This window comes from Camelus ferus, chromosome 14 (assembly GCF_009834535.1).
Source record: "Camelus ferus isolate YT-003-E chromosome 14, BCGSAC_Cfer_1.0, whole genome shotgun sequence".
Taxonomy (NCBI): Eukaryota; Metazoa; Chordata; class Mammalia; order Artiodactyla; family Camelidae; genus Camelus; species Camelus ferus.
In genome coordinates, this window is record NC_045709.1 from 757,204 (window position 1) to 781,764 (window position 24,561).

General features: G+C 32.7%; 1 long non-coding RNA gene across 1 annotated transcript; it reads right to left on the reverse strand.

The window, feature by feature from the left end:
* Window positions 1-2,613: 2,613 nt before the first annotated feature.
* LOC116668479 lies at window positions 2,614-23,923 on the reverse strand. The gene is made up of 3 exons (XR_004325584.1): window positions 23,837-23,923; window positions 15,552-15,555; window positions 2,614-2,627 (listed from the first exon to the last, which is right to left on the reverse strand). It is a non-coding gene; the product is annotated as an uncharacterized LOC116668479 (long non-coding RNA).
* Between the last annotated feature and the right edge of the window lie 638 nt (window positions 23,924-24,561).

Consider the following 24,561-nt stretch of genomic DNA (forward strand, 5'->3'; position numbering starts at 1 on the left):
TTCACTCATTTCATTGGAATCAGACTGCTCACTTACCATTACTGGGGATTTTCAACAAGAATGCTTTTTGTATAACCTGCTATACTGTCTTTTCAGGATGACAAAATTGAAATATGGGAAGAGAAATAAAGATAGACAACCTTAACAGTTAAACATTAACAGTTAAAACAAAAGAAAAATAAAATATTTTAAACTCACCTTGCAATTAAGAGAGTTTGCATAGTGAGTATAAATTAACTGTAATATAGATTAAATGTTTAAAATGGGTAAAACAAACTTAATAATAAGTTTAAAACATATTTAAGTAGCTGCTGTGCAAAAGAATGTAAAAAGAACAGAAAATGGAAAAGATAAAAAGAAAAAAAAAACACTGAATACCTGGCTTTATGACAGGCTAACAAATATGAATTAAACTAAATAAGTAGAGGATATTTTTTACAAAGAAAAGATACCACTATGCTAACAAATCCAGATAGTGTGGAATTATTTGCTGTTAATTATTCCTTCTATCCTTTGCTCCTCCACTTTCTATAATATGGTTGAAAATAGCAAGATACTTGAATTATCACTTGGCAGCTTTGTTTAAGGGTGAGAATTATTTTTGATGAACTAGCATTTTTATCTGTGTTGAGGTAAAGAAAATGAAGTAGTTTTATAGGCCTCCACCCCTCAAACCAGGTCCTGAGGGGTATTTAATTTGAAAGCAAGCACTTTTTTCCTACACTGTTCAATGGTTCTGATATTGTCAGAAAATTTAAAAAGAGACATATTTTGTTATAAGCTAAGACGCCTTAAACATAGTCACAGTAAATTATCCTTTGGACTCCTTGCTGACTTTTGAGCTTCTTCCTCGATACCATCTTTTCCTTAAGTATTTAGAAAAGATTCTGGTGAATTAATTCATATGAATGAAAACAAAAGAAATATAATCTTAGAGTGTGACTTATCTCAAAGATTTTATCCATTACAATTGAGCAAAACTGTCAAGCTTTAGGACTCAATAGGAAAGGATAGGAAAATATCCTTAATATCATGAGCAGTCCCTTGGGACCTCAGAAGGTATCTCAAGGTAGCTGAGTGAACCAATACTTCAAAAGGGAGTCTCTAAAGATGAGAAACAAAGGGCACAAGTAGGTAAAAGTGCGAACATATAGTTTTTTCAAGACCTAAGACAAGAAAGCAGGAAATAGGAAATAGAGGACCAATTCATTTAACACATCCAAGAGTGAAGCTTTGCTGCAAAAAGAAGATGGGAAAAGAAAAAAAAAGTAATCCTCAAAAATGGGAGAATTAGCATAAAGTAGTACCAATAATTTAAACTCATCAATTATTTGTTCAAATAGTCATTTATTGAATATATTATTAGTTGAACATCTACTATGTTTGTGGCATTCTGCTATTCCCTAGGGATACAAATATTAGAACAGGTCTCTGTCTTCATGAAGACTGAATACTTAGTAGGAAAGACAAATAATGATGCAGCCTCTAGTTACTCTTTCTTCAAATCTTTATGTTTTTTTCCCATAGTACCCTCTTCCACAGATTATTCATTAAAAGTCATACCTACTCTTATAAATTGGGGCATTCCATTATCATTCTCCTAGGAAAAGAAAGAAAGCCTAAACATCTAATTCCAGTTTAAGAGCATTCTCTAATGGTTTGTTTTCATTCTCAAGTAATACGTTACTAATCCAATCTAAAAATCTTTCCTCTAGGACTCACATTTCACTCTTTCTGGACCCCCATTTCAGTTGATAAATACTTTCCAATTATCTTGAACAGAGGTTCTTAACCTGGAAAGTATGCTTATCCAAGAGAAAAGTGTGGGTATTTTAAGTTGTCACGATGACTGGAGAGAGGTGTCACTTTTGGCATTTGATGGGGTGGGAGCTGATAAAGCCACATGGTCTGCCATATGGGATAGTCAGAGTAGCAAAGAATTGTTCTACCCAAACCCAGCAGCACCTCTGTGGAGAATCATACACAAGGTCTCACTGCATAATGATTTCCACTTTGTTCTCCCTCAAAACTTAATCCTTCCAAGTGCCCCACTTTCCAGAAAGATTTCTTCCTCTTTCTGCATCACAACATCACCCTAACAAGATTGTCCCAATTTGAAGGCAAGAAAAATGTCTCAGATGACTCTCTACTTGCCTTAGATAACAACAGTTGAGTTGTGGATGTGAATAAATCTTCCACTTTTCCAGCATTAGGTCCACAGTTCATTCTATTGCACTTCACTATTTCTTTTAAATAGAATTTTAGTTGTTGAAGAATGATAGGTGAGATAACATTGTTAAATGGTGCTATTTAGTGGTAGGTGTGTGTCTAAGTTGTTGGCTAGGAAGGTCAGACTTGCACCAGGCAATTCCTGAAGTGAGGACAATTGAAAGTCTCAAAGGTGGCAATTTAAATCTGGCAATTTTAAGAATAATGATGATGATAAAACTACAGCTGCTACTATTACTTAGATAGCGGGAGAGAGAGAGGCTACACTAAGAGCGTATAGGATCTGATGGTCCTACTAGGAGAATGATGTTAGTCCAAACTAGTTGTTTACAAGCTCTGTTAAAAAAAAGTGCTGTGGAACAAAGAAGATCATATGACACAGCACAGTTCCTCACAGTCTGAGACTGGAAAAGGACAGTAACCACGGAAGAAAACCATTGAATTTGGTCTTCCTTTAGTTTATATCAAATATTCTTAGAGTCTCAAATTAGGTGAGTGAATGTCAACCATTCATAAATTAGCAAGGTTAATCAGGAGTGAGAAATACAATGAACTTGTAAAGACATAAGAATTTTGACCTTCTTCCTTAAGAAATTCCATGGGAACCAGAGTCTTCATACTTACATACATTGTGATCAATTCAGAATCCCTTTCATTTGAACAGTGCTAAAGGTAATAGTTAAGAAACTAACAATGGTGGACATTATCCCAAGTGCCTTAAAGGCAAAGATCCTGCTAACTAGGCATGATTTTATCTACATTTTACAGACATGGGAACTTAGAATGATGTTGGGCAGGATGCAATATGTTACAAATAAGTTTCTAGTCCCTAGGAATAGCAAAATATTTTATTTCATTTGATGGCTAAATATATAGGGCATTAGTTCCTGCAGTTCATACAGATGTTTGTAGCCTCAAGCTTTCAGAGATTTATGCAATTAGCCATGCCATGAAGGTCAGTCAGCAGCACAGTGGCAATCTCCAAAAGAGCTCATTTTAACAAAACTGTCATTGAACAAGACCTTACCTTTTATCTCTTCATTAACCCTGCTCACACCACACTTAACTTTATGTTTAACCAACTGTCTTGCAAAATAACACTGAAGGTTAACAATGTATTTCACAAGTGGTTTCATGCACAGTCAGAATGAGTACAGTAAAATTACCATAATAAACATTTATATCTCACATTTGTTGAATTGAAAGTTCTACAAATAAAGCAGGTATCTGGTAAGTGTTACATGACAGAGCAAAGCTACCCAAATATTGTCCTTAAATGATTTAAAGTCATATTTTCTGTTTTACTTTCATTAAAAAAAAGTAATTGGTGATGAAAAAAATGCAATATATTTCTATGTTTAACTATCCACTGGATATTTCCCCTGAGAACTGAAACCATTTACAGATACACAATTTACTTTCTACTTTAATGTAACTTTATTTTTCCATTGGCTTCAACAACATGATATTCTTATTCCTACAATCATTTGAACAGAAATATTCAAATTGTAAGCAAATTTATTTTTTCTTCCAGGAATTTCTGGGAAACAACAACAACAACAACAACAAAGCATATATATGAAACTGTTCAACTCCTTGATAAATAACATTAAATGACTTTTTTGGAGGGGACAGAGTTGTTTGCTTTAGGTATTTCTTTGTTTGTTTACTAAGAATCTTTGACCCTCTTGCTCAGAACAAAAGATGGGGAAAAAAATCACACCAAAAACATCTTACATTTGTATTTGCACAAGAGCACTTAAAAAAAATTCAGATCCAAATGACTTCCTTAAGCTATTCTTGAACTGAGCTGACAAAGAATGTGAAAAAAACCCTAAAACTATTTCTCTTTTAGATCCTCTACTTCATAACCAGAAGCTGAATGCTTTCTAATCTCTTCCCTCATTCTTTGCTCGCTCATGCCCCTCTGCCCCTAATTCTCTCTCTTTTCCTCTTGGCAATGAAAAAAAGCCCCCGAACTCAATCACTTCTTAAAGTTAAATCACTCCTAGAACAAGGTAGGACAATTTTAAGACCTGGGCTTGCACTGAACTGACAACCATTATCAAAGATTTTTCAAAACCTGTACCAGATAGAAAGAAATTTGTAGAGGGATGAAAATTAGTTATAAGAATGTATAGCCCAGGACTCTTAGATATATATCAATTAATTAAAATGGTAGTGGAAATTTCAGTTGCAAAAGTTGGTTGGAAAATACAGAATGAGAAGTTTCCAGAGTGACCTAAAAAGACTCCAAACTGAATAGGAAATTAGAAGCATTGGGGCAAAACTGGAAATGTTAAACATAGTATTTTGGAGTCTATCTCCAAAGTCTTTCCTGTGAAATAGTTTTGCTATGATTCAGTCTTCTAAGCAAGAAAAGGTTGAATCGTTTGAAGACTTTCAGAAGAGCTCTTTAACACTTTAATAGACAATGTGCAGGAGTAGATCCTAAAAGATATGTGACCCCATCTCTTTCCTCAAGTTTTACTATGGCTTTAAGTCAGAAATAGGAAATTTGATAAAGGAAAAAAGCAAGAATCAGAAATTGCCACCTTGTAAACATACAATACTTTGTTAAACATTATGAAAGAGCCTTAGAACCAAAACAAAATATAATTCAGACAAGTAACGGGTTTACAGATTAGAACAACAAAAAAATTCCCACTCTAGTCAATAAGCAAGGTCACTAGATATTGTATACAAAAGATGTTGATTTTTTTTAAAGTTTCCTGTGTTAACTAAGAAAATAAAATAGAATAAGTTCGTGATCAGTGAAGGTGGTACTAAGAAAATTAAGCACCACAATTTCCCGCTTCTCTGTTAAACTCCAAAAGAGAATTTTCCTAAAATATTGAAAGACCACCTTGGGAAAGCAACTTCCAGATCAGATGAGTGAGTACCTCAGTGGACTTGCTATAACAACGAAATTATGGGCAAGACAAGTATGATCAACCATAGCAAAACTCTGGCAATTAATCAAAGCCATAGATTGAGCTGAAAGTCATCTATCCAATGAAATTACTAAACCTCGGTAAGACAGCCACTTCTGTAATTTTTATATTGGGATTATTCCCCATACTTTTTCACTTCCCACCTCAGTAATATGATAAACAAAAACCAGTAGCACAACAGAGAGAACTGTTTTGAGGGATCTTGAAGCCTTGAAGATATCTCTACCATAAAACAAGTCTCAATAAATTGAAACATTAAAATCATATGCATTATGTGTTACGATCACAATGAAAATATAAAAAATTAACAACAGATGTGAATTTTGGTAATTCACAAATATGTGAAAATTAAAAACAACCTCCTAAATAATCAAAGGGTCAATGAAGAAATAACAAGAGGAATTAGGAAATACTCTGACATGAAAAAAATGGAACCACGCCATACCAAACTTTAGAAGATGCTGCAAAACAGTGTTCACAGGGGAATTTATAACTGTGTCTATATTGAAAAAAAAGAAAGTTTTAAAATCAATAATTGACTTTCTACTACAAGAATTAGAAAATGAGAAGAAAGTTAATGTTATAGCAACAAAAATAAATAAATAATTAAAATTGTTCAAGTAATAGTAAAAAAATAGAAAATCAGTGAAATAAAAAAAATGTATTTTTGAAAAGGTAGGGATAGTGATTATCTCTAACAATCATATTCCTCAGACATTCCCTTTGTCCCAGCCCAAACCTGTTACCTCTAATCTTTAAACAAGAAATATTCTTCCTTCTTTCTGAGCCCACATCCACTAACTTAATTGTGAGACTTTTACTGGGCCAATGGAATTTCTCAATTAAATGTTCTCCTAGTTGTCTTCTTGAAACTTCTGAAGACATCTCTTTTCATAATGAGGTAATGGCTATTTTGAACACTGACTTATCAGTACCTTTGTGCTTAAACTAAGTTTAAATTAAGTTCATATTACTTAGAGCATAACTTATCCCAAGGAGATATATCTCTTACTTTTGGCTGACTACTGGCCATTCATAGTTTTCCCAGATCAGTAACAAAATGACAAAGGAATTCCTAGATTTTATTAACTTCTACAGGCAATGGGCTCCAGTTTTTCTGAAATTACTATAGCAGTGTATGACTTACTCAAGTTTCTTGTTAGGTAAGCCTCTTCTCTGGAATCCTAAAGAGGATTTGTGTGTGTGTGTGTGTGTGTGTGTATAAGAGTTAAATTAGCTCTTCAAACATCTAATATGGGCTTACTTAATTATCATAAACCTTTCTAACTATTTATATATGAAAGCTGTGGACAGGCCTTTATTTTTTTTTTTTAGTATATTTTTATTGAAGTACAGTCAGTCTACAATATTGTGTCAATTTCTGGTGTACAGCACAATACTTCAGTCACATAGGAACATGCATACATTCGTTCTCATAATCTTCTTCACCATAGGTTACTACAAGATATTGAATATGGTTCCCTGTGCAATACAGTATAATATTGTTGTTTATCTATTTTATATACCTTAGTTAGTATCTGCAAATCTCAAAAAAAAAAAAAAAAAGACAAACTTATTCACAAAACAGAAACATACTCACAGACATAGAAAACAAACTTATGGCTACCAGGGGGGAAAGGAGGTGGGAAGGGATAAATTCAGAGTTTGCGATTTGCAGATACTAGCCCTCAGTGTTCTTGATTAATGTTTTGGGAATGACCATAAACCAATAGCTAATTACATTTTCTTTTTAACCCCACATCACAAGCCATATCATCTACTTTGTCCAAAAGTAATAGTCAGAGCTGTTAAATAAGCAGAGGCTTCTGCCGATTTCATTTCAGCATTTTCATTTTAGCAATTTCACTTTCACATCTCAACTTGATCATCCCCTCATGTTTTATAATGGTCACTCATTGAAAATACACATTTCTTAGCAAGCAGGCTTACCTCCTATGAAATTCAATTATTTGCTCCTTCACACATTTTTATTCATTATTGGAATGTTTCAAATTCTGAAATTTTATTTCATTACATGAAAAAGAAAGCTCATAATTTTAAAACCTCTTGTTTATGAACTGTGTTTCTGATAGATTTACTAGGAAACCTTTAGAAAGTATGAACAATAATTTCAGTTGATCAGTCATATCTTGAGATTGAAACAGAAAAACATTGTGTGTATACCCTCTGATAGATCGATCTGACTTCACCCCTAGAATATGACTTCTTGCCCTAGAGGCAAAATCTACCCCGGAAGCAGAATTCCACCAAAAGCTCACCAAAACTTGTCAGTTAACTGGAGATTAGAATGTCAATGGATAAGCTTTTGAAAATGGACCATAATTCTGGAATGCTTTTAAAAATAAGGAAGATTCTTGCCTTCATCTAAGAGTAGTCAATCCATTTAAGAACTTTTGTGTTCTCTAAAGCTTTCTTAAGAAATGAAAATAAGGAAATACTCTGGAGTCTACAGAAAATGACATGCTGCTCATTTTGCTAAAGAGACCAGACTTATTAACCTCCTACTTACATACCCAAAGAGTAAAATCTTTTAAAAGCTTTAAAGACTGTTTTAATATACCAGCAGTTGGTCCTAGAGTCAGGGGAAAAAGGTACTGAGAAAAATATGAATGGAGTTGAATGAGAGTAACATCAAAAACAACAACAACAACAACAAAAAAACTGCTGAGGGGCAATGGTACCACAAGTGGGATTGTGAGACTCTACATGAAATTTCCTATCACAACAAAACAAAATGGTTACTGTATTCAATCAACACTGGGAGGAAAGCTTTGCTAGAATTTCTGGGGGTGTCTATGGTGCATGTCTCATCTGTTACCAGCATAATTTCGGTACTATTGTAAAGGTAGGGATGAGGTTCAAGAGCCCAGACCTCAGTAATCCTTTGAGTACCTCTAAATGGATTACATATCACCTGAGTGATTTTTGTCTATGTGTTTGTCATAATTTTCAAATTGTGAAAATAGATTGTATCCTTTTATTGTCTGAGAGTGTGACAATTAACTTGAAAAAAAATTTAAATTAAAAATAATGAAAATAAAAAAAAATACATTTAAAAAATGGCAATTACTTGATTTTGTCTTACCAACACAAGAAATATTTTTCTGTCCCTCAAGTGCTCTCTAGTGACAGGGGTGTTTATTTTATAGAAATGTTGCAACAAAAACTTAACGAAGTTTTGAACTTTTAAGAAAAGTAGAAAGAACAAATGTAATTTTGAAAGTGAAAGTAGCAAATCTCTCAAATATTCTCCAACTTTCATGCATTTAAAGTATTCCCATTGGATTAATGACATGAGATCAGCTCCTTCTGGGTATTATTAATTTTCCCTTTATGTGAGAGTAACAGGCAGATACATGTGTTTAGATGTATCATCTCCAATTCTAGACACCATATGATTGCAAGAATACATTGTCAAAATTACAAGGGACTTAAGCAATGAACCCAGGGCTGCTTTCAATGGCTATGAGAAGGCTTTCCTCAACTTTTTTTTTTTTTTTTAAAACAAGCCTTGCATAACCTGAAACCTGGAGACCCATTCTTGAAACATAAAGATAATAAAGATATCAAAGTTATCAAAGACAGACTTCAGACTTTGATGGAAAGGGGTCTATGTCTCTCAATTAAAAAGGCATATATAGCATTCTTGAACCACTGAAAGATAATCCTTTCTAAAGCCTTTGGGTTGAGGATTAGTTGGAAAACTCCAGAAGTATATGATCTTTGTAAGGAGATAGATTCCATCCAAGACACTTGGATCAATTCAACAACCACATGAGAAGTAGACAGTGTTAACTAAAACGTCAGAAATGAAGATCTGATTGAAATAAAATGGTGTTTATTCAGGGTTTGTTAGGACTGCAGCCTGGGAGACACAGGGTCAAAAAGCACTTGTATTATGTTCCACTTGACTACAAAATAGGGGAGGCATTTAAAGGCAAAAGTCACATAATTACAATTAGTTAAACAAGTTGTTATATAATCAAAGCTGGCAAGTAAGGGTGCTTGTTTAGTATGGTTTGGTTGGGATCATATATGGTTGCATGGTTATAAGGAGAAAACTTTAGACCATAAGTTTGCAGCTGGCAGGTATTCTGAATACAGCTGGTGGTGTCCTTGGGTCTGAAACAGTTCAAAGAAAGTTATAATTCACAGTGGTGCTGAGATTTCTCTGAGACCAAATCTTCATGGGCTGCTCGACTCCAATTTTCTATACCTAAACTGTGATTACTACATTGTAATTTCAATTTGTCATCAATAGCTTTCACTGAAGATTCACTGAGCAAAATCACAGATTGTTATATTTTATCATCTTCATTCTTTTGTCCATCTGCTAGGCTATCTTCTTTTCTGTTTGTTTAAGGCTGCCTTTAATTATGTTAACCATAAAGCAAGCCTCAATTCTTAATATTGCTTTTTAACTCTTTATACAATTTTTGGCATAAGTTCAATACTTGGCTACAATTGGCTTGTGAACAGGCTTCACCATACAACAAACTGACTGTTGGATTTGTGCACACATTTTTTTTCTTTTGAGAACCACCCGTCTTCCTTTAATACTAGTTATTTGTAATGTATCAGTCAATTTCCTGGTTAATTGGATTCTACCTATGCATGACTTTATAGATGGCAAACACAACAGACATCCCAAAGTCTAAAACTCTAAAAACCTGATCATACACAAAAAGTTAGATTACTTTCTTTGATTAAATATGACTTGAGGACCTTATGTGGGAATTAGCTTTTGTAACTGAACTTTGAAGAAACAGAACTTGGAAGAGAAAGAGAGAACAGATGGTGAATATTTGGAGTCTGTTTCATTTTCACAGATCTTATAAGACAAATTTCTCTTTTGCTTTAGAGCTACCTAATGATCTCACCATTACAAGTTAATTGTCTGGCACTAGGCCATTCTAAATGGGTAGTGCCCTAACATTACAGAACTATCTAGAAATTTTACAGGGGTATTTTGGCCAATAAAAATTACCTCCAATGTCTGGCCTTAGACATCTGGAGCACAAAAGACAATTGGCTTCTCCTTGCTGACTAGACACAAACTTGGTAAACTAATTCCTTTCCCCAAGATATTCATTGACATCAACCATGGTCCAATTTTTTACCATCAATTTACTCTTTTGGGGAAAAAATGATATTAGATAATAGTTTATGAAAGATTAAAAAAAACTGGGTTTTGATTTGAGAACCAGTATCCTAACCATCCAAGGGAAATTTTGGAATGTTTTATGTTTTCCTTAAGCTATGTACCCACAAAGTAAGATGAGTCCAAAGTGCTATATATTAGAGAATATCAGAGTTAGACCATACCATTCAGAGTCAAGACCTCTCAGTCTGGAGATTCATGAAGCTGAACAGCAGTGGTTCATAGGAAAGTCAATTTAGAAATAATTTTGGCTTTAAAGAAAGTAGAATGTCCTTTTTACATCCCTTCAATATTCACCAGGATTTTTACTATTACAATAAGATCTCAAAAATCAAAGAAAGAAATAAAATTTGATTAATTTGTGAATTACCCCATATTTGGTTCTACAGGCACTTCAGATCGTAGATGGGATGGATCCATTCTCCTGGTTTATTCTGGTACCCTTGGGACCTGCCTGAGAAGTGGATATAAACTCTGATGATAATCCTCATCTTATTAGTTATCTATGTTGAAATTTTCAGCTTATTATCTTCAACATGTTCACAGCTGTACCAAAAAATTATACATAAAAAATGAATAAGAATTATGTATTAAAATTATATATTATTAAATATATATTAGAGTGAATAATATATAATTTATTAATATTATATATATATATATATATCACCATCATACAACCATAACAGAAAACCTAAAGCGAGAACATGATACTTCATGTTGTGATTAGCTGAATTAGTCTTGCCCCTATGTATTAATGATACATCATTTCGTTCAGGCTGCAGAATGACTACAAGGGAAGACAATGAGACCTAAATCCATTCCAAAGCAAGAATCTAACTGTCTACATTAACATAACATTTATTTTCCATTGTTTCTATCAACATAACTTTCTTATTACAAAAAAAGTCTTGTCTAGAATGGAAATTTCAGAATAATTTTACTGATCCTTTTAATAATCCTTCTCCCCAAAATGAACATCAAACTGTTCAACTCTGAAAAGAACATCAGCAAACAATTGCTTTCTTTCCATGATTGTTATGAAGTCATCAAAATCCTCATTTTGCTGTGCCCCCCAATCTTGAACCATTATGTTATGATCCTTATAGAACCAAATCCCTTGTTTGAAAAAAGCACCTTAAATCAGTCTCTAAAACCTCACAGATATATCAAATTTATTTTCCTTCTCTCAGAGATGCTACTAAAATAAGACAAATAAGTTCTTTCCCTTACTTAATATGAATAAACTCAGTGTTATCCTATCCAATGGGTAATTTGGTTATGTTTTTACATGGCTGGCATTCAATATTATTTAGAAGACCCAGAACCAAGATAAACACATTCTCATTGCTGAACTTTTATGAAATATTCCTATTTTATTTTTCACTAGATTACACCACTTGCCCTATACAAAGAGAATGAGAAAAAGAGGAAAACACCATGAGATGAGCACTTAATATGTTTAACTCTTTATCCTAGGCACTGGGTATCACATTCATTGTGTACCTCACACAAGCACCATTATAACATAGCTATTATTTTACTCATTTTGTAAATGAAGACACTGAGGCTTAAAAAGTTTAAATAAGTAGTTCAAGGTTAGTCTAACATAGAGGCTTGAATGTGTAGTCTTTCATATCTAAATTTCCATGGATCTATAATTTGAATTTACTGAATAGAAAATAATTCAATGAGTGTCCCTCAAATGTGGTTTCCTATTCATCAGGGGGAAAGAAAAACTGAGAAGCCCTACAGAAAACATTTTTTTTTGAAGACAGATTGTCTGTTAGAGATGTCAGCTATTATCCTTAAAATACCTTATATACCCTTAACCACTCAGGACATTTTTTCCTATGTTTATCACAGCAATCAGTTCAGTATTGGGTGGACTGAAATACCCCACTTACACTGGTAACATATCATATTAAATTTGAAAAGGAAAATAATCTGTTTGAAATGTAATATTGACTTATCTGACCTTTAAAGATATAACTGTGAAGAAATTGACCCTAGCACAGTGTTTATTCTTTCATATAGGATGATATACATTTATTAATAAATTTCATCTTTATCCAATATAAAAGTGAAAGAATAGCTTAAGAAAATTAATATTGGGGGATTTAGAGGAGAAAAATACTAACCATTGACTATAGAGAAATTAGAGAAAATACAAATTGATTGCCTAGATAAAAATTATTTTAAACATTTTCCATATGATTAAGAGCTGAAAAGTGATAAATTGCTATAGTATACAGATATAAAATAACCAAATTTAAAAGTACACCAAATAGTGAACATATAAACTGTAAATACTAAAAATAGCATACACTTAAAGTGGGATAAGCTTTCTCTACTGCCTCCTGGTAGACAATAGCCCCTTTAAGTCCTCTGCTAGAATGTTTTAACCAGAGAGCATTGAGATGATCCCAAACGCTGAGCAGAGGCTGCTGCTAAGGAAATGTTCAACAGCCAAATTCAATATTTCTCCAGTGTGCTGAAGTCAATAGTGACAAATCTCCCTGCCTTCATTCTCACCTCCTACAAGCCCTGCAGATCCCAGGCACAGTTGGAGAAACGTGAAAAGTCCTTTCCTGTCAGATGCCAGCATAAATGCCTGAATCTGGAGATGATTAGACTTTTCATGGCCAGAGGACATCCAGTGAACAATCTCTTCAGAATACTGTATTACCCATACTTATGTTATAAAATGTGATGCATTAAATATATTCACTGAGGACCAACTTTTAAAAATTTTAGCGACATTTCCCCAAGTTTACAATTGCAAAGCACACATTAAAAATAAATGTTAAAGTTTAAAATTTAAAAGAATAAGTGGCTTTCACATGCTAAGATATATGGCAAGAACCAAGCAAACAGATGGAATAAACAGTAGGCAGATAGAAATTGAAAATTGCATTTGATTAGCCCAAGTAATGCCATCTGACATCCAGTTATGAAATTGCAGTAAATTATATTTTCTTAATATCTCCATATGAAATCTATTAGTAAAGTAAGGCAATAGCATATTGAACAATGATGTTTTCTTCCTGATTCTGTCAAGGCTATAGCATTTTTGTTGATATTTACTTCTCTTCTCCAGAGATGAAGTCCAGCAATGCCTTACATGGCAATCTTCTTTCAAATACATATTTAGGAAAATAATGCTAATGTGTTAGCATAAATCAACTCTACTGAGAGTTAAAGAGTGAAACTCTCATTTGGTTATACAGACAGTAATAAAACCGTATCATCGTAGGCATCCTTTGCAATGGTTCTAATCTGATTCTAATTATTAAAAGAGATTTAATCATCAATTCTTTTTTGCAATTCTATCTGGAGATCAAAGTTGAAAGCAGGAATGTCAAAAGGGTGCCTATTTCCAAGATTGTGTTGATTCTTCTCTTTAGATTTAGTAAGAGAAGCTGAATGGATGGCAAATTATGTTTTAGGGGTAATTTTAATTACATGGTTCCTGTGGTAAGCTGAAATAATATAGCAAATTATATCTCTAGATATAATAATACCACATTTCTTTAAAAAATCTCCTATAACTCACCTGAACTCAACTTTATAAAATTCAGACATCAACCTGACATTCAAGGCTGTTTAACAATTCGTTTCACCTTTACTCTTCAAATAGAGTTTTCCACACTATGTTCCATAAACCCATCAGTGAAAGAACCTGGGAACATAATAAAAAATATATTGAGTTTGCTATACCTTTTTAATTAATGAGGGTTATGATTATCATGGGAGTTATATGGGTGATTCATGGTATCTGATTTCCAGCTTCATATACATTCCTATCAATCCATAAAAGGCTAACTAATTCAGAAGTTGCTTCACCTCCTAACTGAACTCCACAAACCAAACCAAGGAATCATCTGCATCAATTTCCTGAATTTCAGGATTACTTTTATATGTTTCTCTTAAAGCACTTAAATATTTCATTAAATTTATTCATTCACATATCTAGTGCCTCAATTCACTATGAACTCCTTGTGATTTATACTTTTATTCTCAGCATCATATAATACCATAGATTGCAGATTTCCAATAAAATTGCTTCTTTTTTCCTACTTAGACATTCAAATAGTATTAAAATATTATTTAAGCTGATATAATTATCTGACACACATTTCTTACAAGTTTATGTATAGATATATTCTTACTAGTACAAGAAATCATTTTTTTAGCTTAAGCTACATATACTAATTCTAGATCGATCAGAAGTATTTTATACAAATTGAATTTTTGCTAAAGTTTTCATCAGTGGGGCACGAATTAGCATTCTCAGAGTTAGAAAGGGAAAGAAGAAAGATTTATGAAGGATGAAACTAATCTGAGCTTATTCTCTGGCTATCTTCAATTCCCCTGCTAAGCCCTTTGTAAAAAGGGTCACAGTGCAACCAGTTACGTTTTTAAAACACAAATTTGATCATGTCTGTCCCCAATTAAAACCCACAGGTTAGCTGAACCTCCTTGAAGTGGAACAATCAAAAAAATTGGGAAGATATTAATAATAGTATATGTAGGACATAAATGTATCTGATAGAGCAGTCTATTAATAGGCAGGTTTTTAGGAAGAACAAGAAAAAACAGAGAGGAAAATGCAAGGTAATTTCATGGAACCAAAAGATAAAATTCTTTATTAAAAGGGATCAGTGAGTTCATGGAACACATACACATACACATACACACACATACACACACACACACACACACACACACACAAATCTCTATGCATACATTGTGGCATTTCAAAGCACAAATAGAGGGATGATTATGAAAGCTTCCTGGAATAAAACATAAAAAAAAAATAGTAAACCAAAATAATCTCCCAAATAACCCACTATCAAACAGATTACTATGAAAATAAATAATAATCAAACTGGAATTAGACTTCCCATTAACAGCATTGATGATAAAAAGCAATTAAAAAACACAAAAAGGATATTTAACACAGAATTATAAAATGTAGTTAAAATACTGAATCATAATAGAGACAAAATTAAGACATTTTATACATATAAAGAAGTCTTAAAATTTTTTCACAATCTACTTCTTGGCATGTTAGACATGATGTCTTTTAGCAATATAAAAATTTCCTTATGGAGTTGAAGTAACAAAGGATCAAATCAGCCGAGCTGTAGTGAAATGATGTTCCATGAACAGCTCTCTGCCACTCTCCTAATAAGAACTCAGTTAAAATGATATCAGAATGATGGTGGAATTCCAGGAGGAAGGTCTCCCAAGGAAAAGGGCATTCTAAAGATTCAGAATTTGAAATAAGGTGCAAAGACTTAAAAACTACAAGTGGAAAAGAAGAAAATTCAATCACAGCATTTTGAATAACTTTATACAAACTATTTACATTGTGACAATATAATGTTGCTGTATATATAATATGCAAAATATTGCTTATTTCAAATTTGACTCAAAAATATCAGTAATAATAAGACAACATTTTCACAGAAATTAAGAGTCAATTGACTATAAGATAAACCATCATGTAATGGAATTCAGGGCCAAACTTTTGTTAGATACATCACTATGTCACATATCACAGATGAAAACACTAACAACTAAAACATGATCCATGATTAGTAGTAAGACATGCTAATTAAAATCAATAAAAGAGTGGAAATCCCAACACTAATATTTACTACATACTTCCTATGTGTCTGTACTTTATTTTCTAAATGTATGAAATCATAGCATTCGAACAGCCACTCTAATTATGTTCTATTCTTACCAACTTTTCATAATTGAGAAAACAGAGGCAAAACAAGGTAAAGTAAGCTACCCAGGATAGCTGTTGTAGAAAATTGTAGGGCAATTACTTGATTAGTTAATAATTAATTATTAATTAGGCAGCTCTGCAGTTAATAAAACAAGACTAGGTACTATGCAGATCAAGAAACAAATGTGAACGCATTCTTTAAATTTGGAAAGGAGATAGTATAAGATACAACATTAATTATATATCTACCTTGTAGTTTGTGTTGGCTGGGTGTGGTGAATAGTATTAAAATAAGCAAAATTCTTATTTACTGTAACAGACAGAAAATATATGATTGTATTTAGTAAAATGGAGATACTGAGAAAGATAAAAATACATTAAACAATTTAAAATACAGTCCTCTACAGAGCACAGGGGTGATGAATGGGGTACGATACCATTGCTTGTCATTATAAAGCTATTTATTAAATCATGTTTTTAATATCATTTCTGTATCAATTTCATAAAAACTAAAATATACACAACTAAAATGTAATTATAAATATTATACTTCAAAACATATAAAATATTAAAATCTTGTAGTGGCTTCAATTTACCATCAAAACTTAATAGCATATTCAGCCTTTTATCACTTGATTCTTGTTAAGTTTCCCTCCTCATCACTTGCTGCTGCTTATCCAAATTCGCATTGAACAAATTTCTCAACAAAGACCAATGCAGCTTTGCTAAGAACTGGTTACATTAATGCTGGTTTCATCATTCTACCAAGGAATTTCAACTCTTCTAAACCTGTTTGCTCCTTGTGTCTCTTTCCCAGGAGAACGTCTCATCTTAGGTTTATAAACCTGTTTAAACTGGTTTATCACAGGTTGCTTCCTTGATTTGGTAGATTTTATTTATTTCTAATCTTCATTTCTTTTTTGCCTTTGGCTCTTTAACTCATTCTCACTCTTAGTTTATGTTTTTTTTTTTTTCCCAAGGTTGCCTTCCACGGGTGGACGTTGTGCTGTAACTTGTAATTGAACTTGAAATACTCTTTATAGCTCAGTTGTAAGACTGTCATAAGCAGGACCAAATCAAAAGAACTTGCAGTGCCAAATTCTAGAGTTAATTTTTAAGAACTAGTGCTGTCATTAACATAAAAAAATGTTTTCAAGAGGCAAGGAAAGTTCCTAAAAGGTAAAGATATATTCCAAATGAGCATTTCATTCAGAAATACAGCTGTTAATTTATTTCAGACAGAAGGAATGCCATTTTCTTGCTCAGATGGTATCTGAAATATTCTTTATTCTAAAGCTTAGCTCTAATACCACTAAAGATATTAATTGAGCTTTGAGGGTATCAAGTAAGCACATCAGTCCCATTAGATCTAGTTTAATAAAATTCCACCTTACGCTTCTTAAATCAAACTTAACAGAAAAGATTTCATTTTGTCCAATCAACAAGTACAATTTGGAAACTGTCAGCTGTTAGAGAAACCGAGTGTCTGACATGAAAGTAAGTGAGGTACTTTTCTTGAAAGTGAACACACTATGTGGCCAGCGCTTTTAACATCTTTTACCCACTGATTTGTGTATGTTGAAACTGGATATTCTCGATTCTGCTTTGTGAGAAGCATTTTAAAGAGTACATCGGACATGACAATACAACTTTAGGGTGGAAATAAGTAGCAAATATTTCTATCTTTCCTGGGGAAATATAAAACCTTTTTACCTTTTGTATTACGTTGATATTAAGAATAAGATATAAGGTAATCATGAAGAAAATGGAAAATGCTCTTTAGTTTTGAGGAAAATGTATTGCATTATAAGGTACTTAAAAATAAATATCTTATTGTTTTGTTTCATGAGGTCTAAATAGCTTCACTTTGGTTCCAGTGGGCAACAAAAGATAGAAATTGTTTATTATGCTCTCAGCTAAAGAAATTTATTACTCATGGCTTCTAAAAAAACAAAAGGACTTTCTCTTTTTATTTATGTATTATGAAGCAAAATACAGGCTTCTTTCTAAGAGAGTGAAGTTTTACTAATTTAATAAAGATTACCACATCTCTCTATAAATTATGAAATACTTACAAATATTGGGAGACATAAAAGGTGGAAGTGAAAATTAAGGTATTGAGACTCATGAATTAATTTTATAATTTACTTATTAGCAGAACTTAACCCATGTCTTGAACCACGTACAAAGCATGTAGGACTCTTAGTCTGAAAATTTTTGTAAAATATTAACTTCAACTTTGACACCATAATAAATATAGTAGTCACAATGCTTACTTGCTTTGTAGATCTACAGTACACAGTATTTATAGGTTACAGTTTTTTTTTTTTTAAATGTGTTTTGGAAATTGTATGTAGAACAATATGATGGAATTTGTACTTTGAAATAATGGAAAATCTCTGAAATTTCTAGTGTGCATGAACTCACCTGTGATTGTAGTCTTTGGTTTAGCTGATAATGACGTACATCATGCACAATAGGAGGGTCTTTCAAAGACACTCCATGTTCTTCTATATCAAATAATGTAACCCACTAATATGTGAGGATATTTCTCTCTCATTGTTCACATGTGATTGAACATATTGCCAGCTAATAGTATAAAGCAATTTGTAGAGCATTTAATTTTTATTGTTATTTCCTCATAAAAATTACACATAAATTAATATACACAAAAGTATGGATTAGGAAGAATTGTATGAATGTAAATTTGTTTTTAATATTAGACTTGCTAATAATTCTGTATGTGAATTTGTCAAAGTGACTGAACTTCCCTGGGATTCAGTTGTATAATAAGCTTTAAGGGATCTTTCATATCAAAAGGCAAAATACTGCTGTAATAAAAACAAATATTTCTTCCAAAAATTTTAGTGAAATAAGCTTCAATTAAACTCAATTGATGTCAAATTATTTTAGAAGAGGCATACTTTAAAAATAGAAAAATGTGAAATAAATTAAATTGTAAATGTGTTCTAAGCAATGAATTTCACTTATAATTGATCTGAACTTAAAAATATATCATTAAGAAACAGACTCATAGACATAGAATACAAACTTGTGGTTGCCAAGGGGGAGGAGGGTGGGAAGGGAAAGACTGGGAGTTCAAAATTTGTAGATACTGACAGGCATATGCAGAATGGATAAACAAGATTAGACTGTATAGCACAGGGAACTATATACAAGATCTTGTGGTAGCTCACAGCAAAAATAAATGTGACAATGAATATATGTATGTCCAAGTATAACTGAAAAATTGTGCTCTGCACTGGAATTTGAGACAACATTGTAAAGTGACAATAAATCAATTTAAAAAATGTTTTAAAAAATCATTAAAATGAAAAAAAAAGGAATTGTTGAATTCAGTCTCATTAGTTTTTAGGGACTGAATCACAAAATACTCTGTCATTTTGGATATGCCCTTTTAATTAATAAAGTATAGAAATTGCACAATATATATTTTACAATTTATAAATGCATTTATTATTTATAAGTTAATTTATTATTATAAAAGAGTAATTATTCTATAAATTATAAATAAATAAATAAATAAATAAATAAATAAATAAATAAATAAAATAACATTATTATTTTATAAATTATTATTATGGCATTTTGATGAGTCAATGAATACTTAAGATTACACTGCCTGCTTAGTGGGTATCTTTTTAGTGTTACAGGTTAACCTTTTAATTAATTAATGAAGCTTGTCATATGGTGGTTTTACATGATCCTTGAAATCTAAAATCAATTTTTTTCCTAGCATATAGAGACATTCTTTATTCCTTAGTGTGTAGAAGGCTATATTAATACTTGTAGGCTTTTGGTTTCTGAAACTGTCTTCAGAATCTAAGACTCTACTCCAGATTGGAACCACAAGTTAGAAAGTTTCCATGTTAACAGCCCCTGGCTGTTATGGGAAACATAGTAACCAAGTGTGTTACAATGTTTAGAGGGTCATTCTAAATGTTTATTAGTTTTTTCCTTTGCTCACACTGCACCATTTTGCAAGTAATTAAAAGAAGCCCTTGATGCAGTCTATTTTTGGTATATTTCATATAGGGTTGGAATAAAAATTAGAAAATCAGTAGCTCTAGAGAAATAATGAATAAGGGAGAGTATCATAAAACAAATGCTTGTGGTCTAATTCAGCAGCATAACGAGGAAGGAAGATTGGGAAATGACTGATTTTAGAGTTTTATAACCTTGAGAAGAGTTCCAGAAGGTTAAAAAAAATAAATAAATAAATTGGAAAATCACAGAACATTTAGGGAGTGTTTCCCTGATTTTCAAATCTTTACCTTTAGATGGAAGAAAAAATATTTTTAAGATGTCAGTATTCCCCAAATTAGTTTATATGTTAAGTTTATAATCAAAATTACAGTAAAATTGTAGTAGACAGACTTTAAGATGGCCCCCAGATGTTATCTTTACACATTTGTGCTGTCCCCTCCATTGAGTATGGGCTGGACTTATTGACATACTTGAAACTAGTAGAATGTGATAGAAATCATATTATATTGTATGCTCCTTCCAGTATTAGGCTATGGTAAGAGTCTGGCTTACAACTTCCACATACTCTCTAGTTCTGTCTGGGTCACTCACCTTGGCGGTAGCCAGCTGCCATGCTGGAAGGCAGCCTTTTGGACATTCTTGTAATCTTCAAATAACCACATAAATGAGCCTGGAAGAGGACACCTGTCCTTACAGTAGAACTTTCAGAAGAGATCACAGCCCACATTGACAGAGTTCTTGAGCCAGAAGTAATCAGATAAGCTGAACCAGATCACTTAATAAATGGGTAATAAAAATAAATGGGTAATGTTTTAAGCTGTTAAGTTTTAATATAATTTATTACACAGAAATGGATGAATAATACAAAATTTGGCACCTGAGAGTTGGGGACTGCCAAAGGAAATAACTAAAATGGGGGGGAGTAAGCTTTAAAATCATTCCATAGTCAGAATCTGGAAAAGGTGTAATTTTGAAGAGAGTGTTAATGAAAGCATTAAATGCATTGAACACACGGTAAAATTTTGAACTTTGAAAATTTTATAGGTAATGGCTAAACAGGATAGTGAGAAAAATCTTATTTGAAACTGGAGGAAATGAGATTTCTGTTATATAGGGGCAGAAAGTCACTGTTACCCAAAGTTATATCCTGGAAAATCCTTGTAGGAAATGCATTTTACTCACTTAAAGAGATAATATGTGCAGCAGTAATCATAAACTCATTTTCTAAGATATCACTGATTTTATACATGTTTATATAAAATAATATATACATATTTATATTATATAAATGTCACACATCTTATACTTATATATATGTGTGTGTATATATATATATATATATATATATATATATATATATATATATATATATATACACAACTCAATTTCATTCTTTATTTCCTCACACTGTATATCCATCCTGTATCTTTGAGGATGGTGTTCATCTTAGTTTCTCTGACACCCTTGTGGATGGGGCATGGGCCAACTTGAACATTACCTTTTCAGAGAGAAAAGAGCTCTGCAGGGTATCACAGTGAGAACTAAATGTCCCAGCCTTCCAGAGAATATTTCTTCCTATTGTAACTAGGAAGATAGTCAAACAACCAATAGGAATCCATGAGAAGGGATAAATTTTGGAATTTCAGCTTTGCAAATGTTAACTACTATATATAAAAATAGATTTAAAAAAACCAAATTTATTTTGATAGCACAGGGCACTATATTCAATATCTTATAATAAGCTTTAATGAAAATGAATATATGCATGTATGTGCATGACTGGGACATTATACTGTACACCAGAAACTGATACATTGTAACTGACTATATTTCAATTAAAAAAAAAAAACACTTAATAGAAAGCAAAACACAAAGAGTAACACATGAAATACATGCCCATGGAAGGGGAGAGTACCAGCAATATTTGGGAAATAGTCTGAATGACAAAATTATTACCAGTATTTTTCAGTGATATATCATGATGTTTGGAAAGGCTAAAAATGGGACACTGTGAAATATGTCTGAGGGATAGAGAATTAACCAAGATAAATGATGTGATGACTATAAAGAATGAGAGGAGGTAGCACTCGGTACCTCTTTATAACACAGAGTCAAGTCACCACTGCATTTGGGAGACCATTGGCAGTTGATTATCTAGTGCTTGTGATTAACGATATACAATACCAGAGTCATCTGAATATTTTGCTCTCTTGGTACCTTGTGCTATTTCAAATCCACACTTAATCCATTCCATTGCCATCTTCACCTGAATTGTTTCACCATTAACAGTAAAAACAATAAACTAAATTAAACTATATTATATATATTGTGTATAATAGAGGTGGGAAAGGAGATTTTTTGTATAAACAATTAATGCATTTCTTTAACTTTATCTTTGGTTCTATAAAATTCAAGCTCTTTTTCATACTCTCAAGGAAATTTCATCATTTGACCCAAGAATATTTGGTATTTCCCTCCCCTAAAACTGGTACTATTATTCTTCTTGAAATTGAACATCAAATGCCACTTGTGAGCATTCACTTCTCAATCCTCCACGTGCCGAATTTGAATATAAATATATCAACTGAAAAACTAACATTTTGTGTAGAATTTGAACATCAGTGTATCAACTGAAAAACTAACATTTTGTGCATTAGTTTCATGGTACAACTGTAGGGAAGCAAAAAATAATTTTCCTTCTGCATTCTTGGCTAAGGTCCCCATGTAATAAAAAAGATTAACATGAGAAAGACAAACACAAGTTTAATAACATATATACCTCTTGTGTACATGGGAGATACCCAGAAAAAGTAAATAACTCCCCCAAATAGGCCAAGCCACTACCTTAAATACCTTTGCAAGATAAAGATGAAAGAACATGTGGTGGAGGAGCCAGGTATGGGAGGTTATCAGGCAAAGTGCAGTAAACAAGGGTAAAATTGTTATATAGATTTAAGTAGCTGCCTTCTCCATTGATAGGAGTTTCTAGAAATTTGTTCCTCCCCCTCTTCCTGGTACAAAGAAGGAGACATTCTTATAAATGAAGATTTCCCTTATAAATGTAAGTAACTTCTACTGTGTTTTCAGGGCTTTTCCTATTTCTGCTATTTCTTAAAATAATCCATATGTCAGTGAGGCATATTTGGGGGTATTATGTTCCCCTTAACCATAAACCAGTAACACCTGTGTTTTGACATTTTTGGTAGAGTAGTTATCCATAGTGAAATTACTTGTGTATTTTATTGCATTTTGTTTTTGAACTCTCACCAAGTAGTAGAAAAAAAAATTTTTCTAAAGGTTAAGCAACGATGATACTGCTAACTAAAAACTGGCACTTGCCATTTGACTCTACAAGGATTGGATCATGCTGGCACTTGTCATCTAACTGTGCCTGGATTAAATCAAAAGCCACTATACCCTCAGACCTTCGACACACCCTGAAAAAAAGTTCAGGGTGGAGATCAGGAATGAGGCACCCTATGCTGTGGGAAAACTGGCAGAACAAGCCTTCAGATAGTTAGATATTTTCAGAAGACTTTATGACCTCAATTCTTACATCTCTTCATATCTAAAAAAGCACTAAAATTATTAACAGTGACATCTGCTCCTTGTGCTTAGCAGCAAGCCTCTGTCTAAATGTGTGCTTGACTGCACGTACCCTCTTCAGTAAAATCATATATAATACTGAGCACCCTCACACACACCCCACCTCAGAACTACTGAGATGCTGTCTCCTAGGCTATAGTCCTCTTTTTGCCCCAAATAAAACTCAACTCACAACTCTCATGTTGTGTAATTTTATTTCAGTTGACAATATAAATATTAGAGAAAGTCCACAAGCTAAAAAATTCTGTGAAAGATATAAATCATTAACTTTAACAACTTTGGCAATCTACTAGCTTCAATTTGGCATTCTTCTTAAGCCTGTCCACTGCATTTCCTAAACTAAAAGAAAAAAATCAATTCAAATAAAATCACATACAATATCCCAAAATAATATTGAAGTAAAAGTGAGATATTATACTTGTTCTCTCTCTGAGAACAGAGCAAAGCTCCACCTGCCACTTCACCCCAACCTGGGAAAAAGTTCTTATTTGGCTCATTTTTCTTTCATTAGTGTTTTAGAAATGCATTATGTGGGAAAGAAGCAGATTGCTGGTAATCTAATCACAAAGCAGGTTATAGCAACCTCCTAGTACTCAAAAGGACTGCCTGCAGGCAGCCTTCTCTTCAGATAAGGGAAAATGCAGGACACAAAGAAAGGTACTCTCCATTATAAAGGCTTTTAACAAAGACTACAAAAGAAAGAGAAAGGCCTATTAGGCTTTAGATGTAGAAATGTTGCCTTAGAGAAAGTATTATTCATCTTAAAGGATGCTGGCAAAGAGAGAGAAGGGAAAAGAAACACTTAAAAAAAAAGGTTTGAGCCCAGATTATCACTCTAT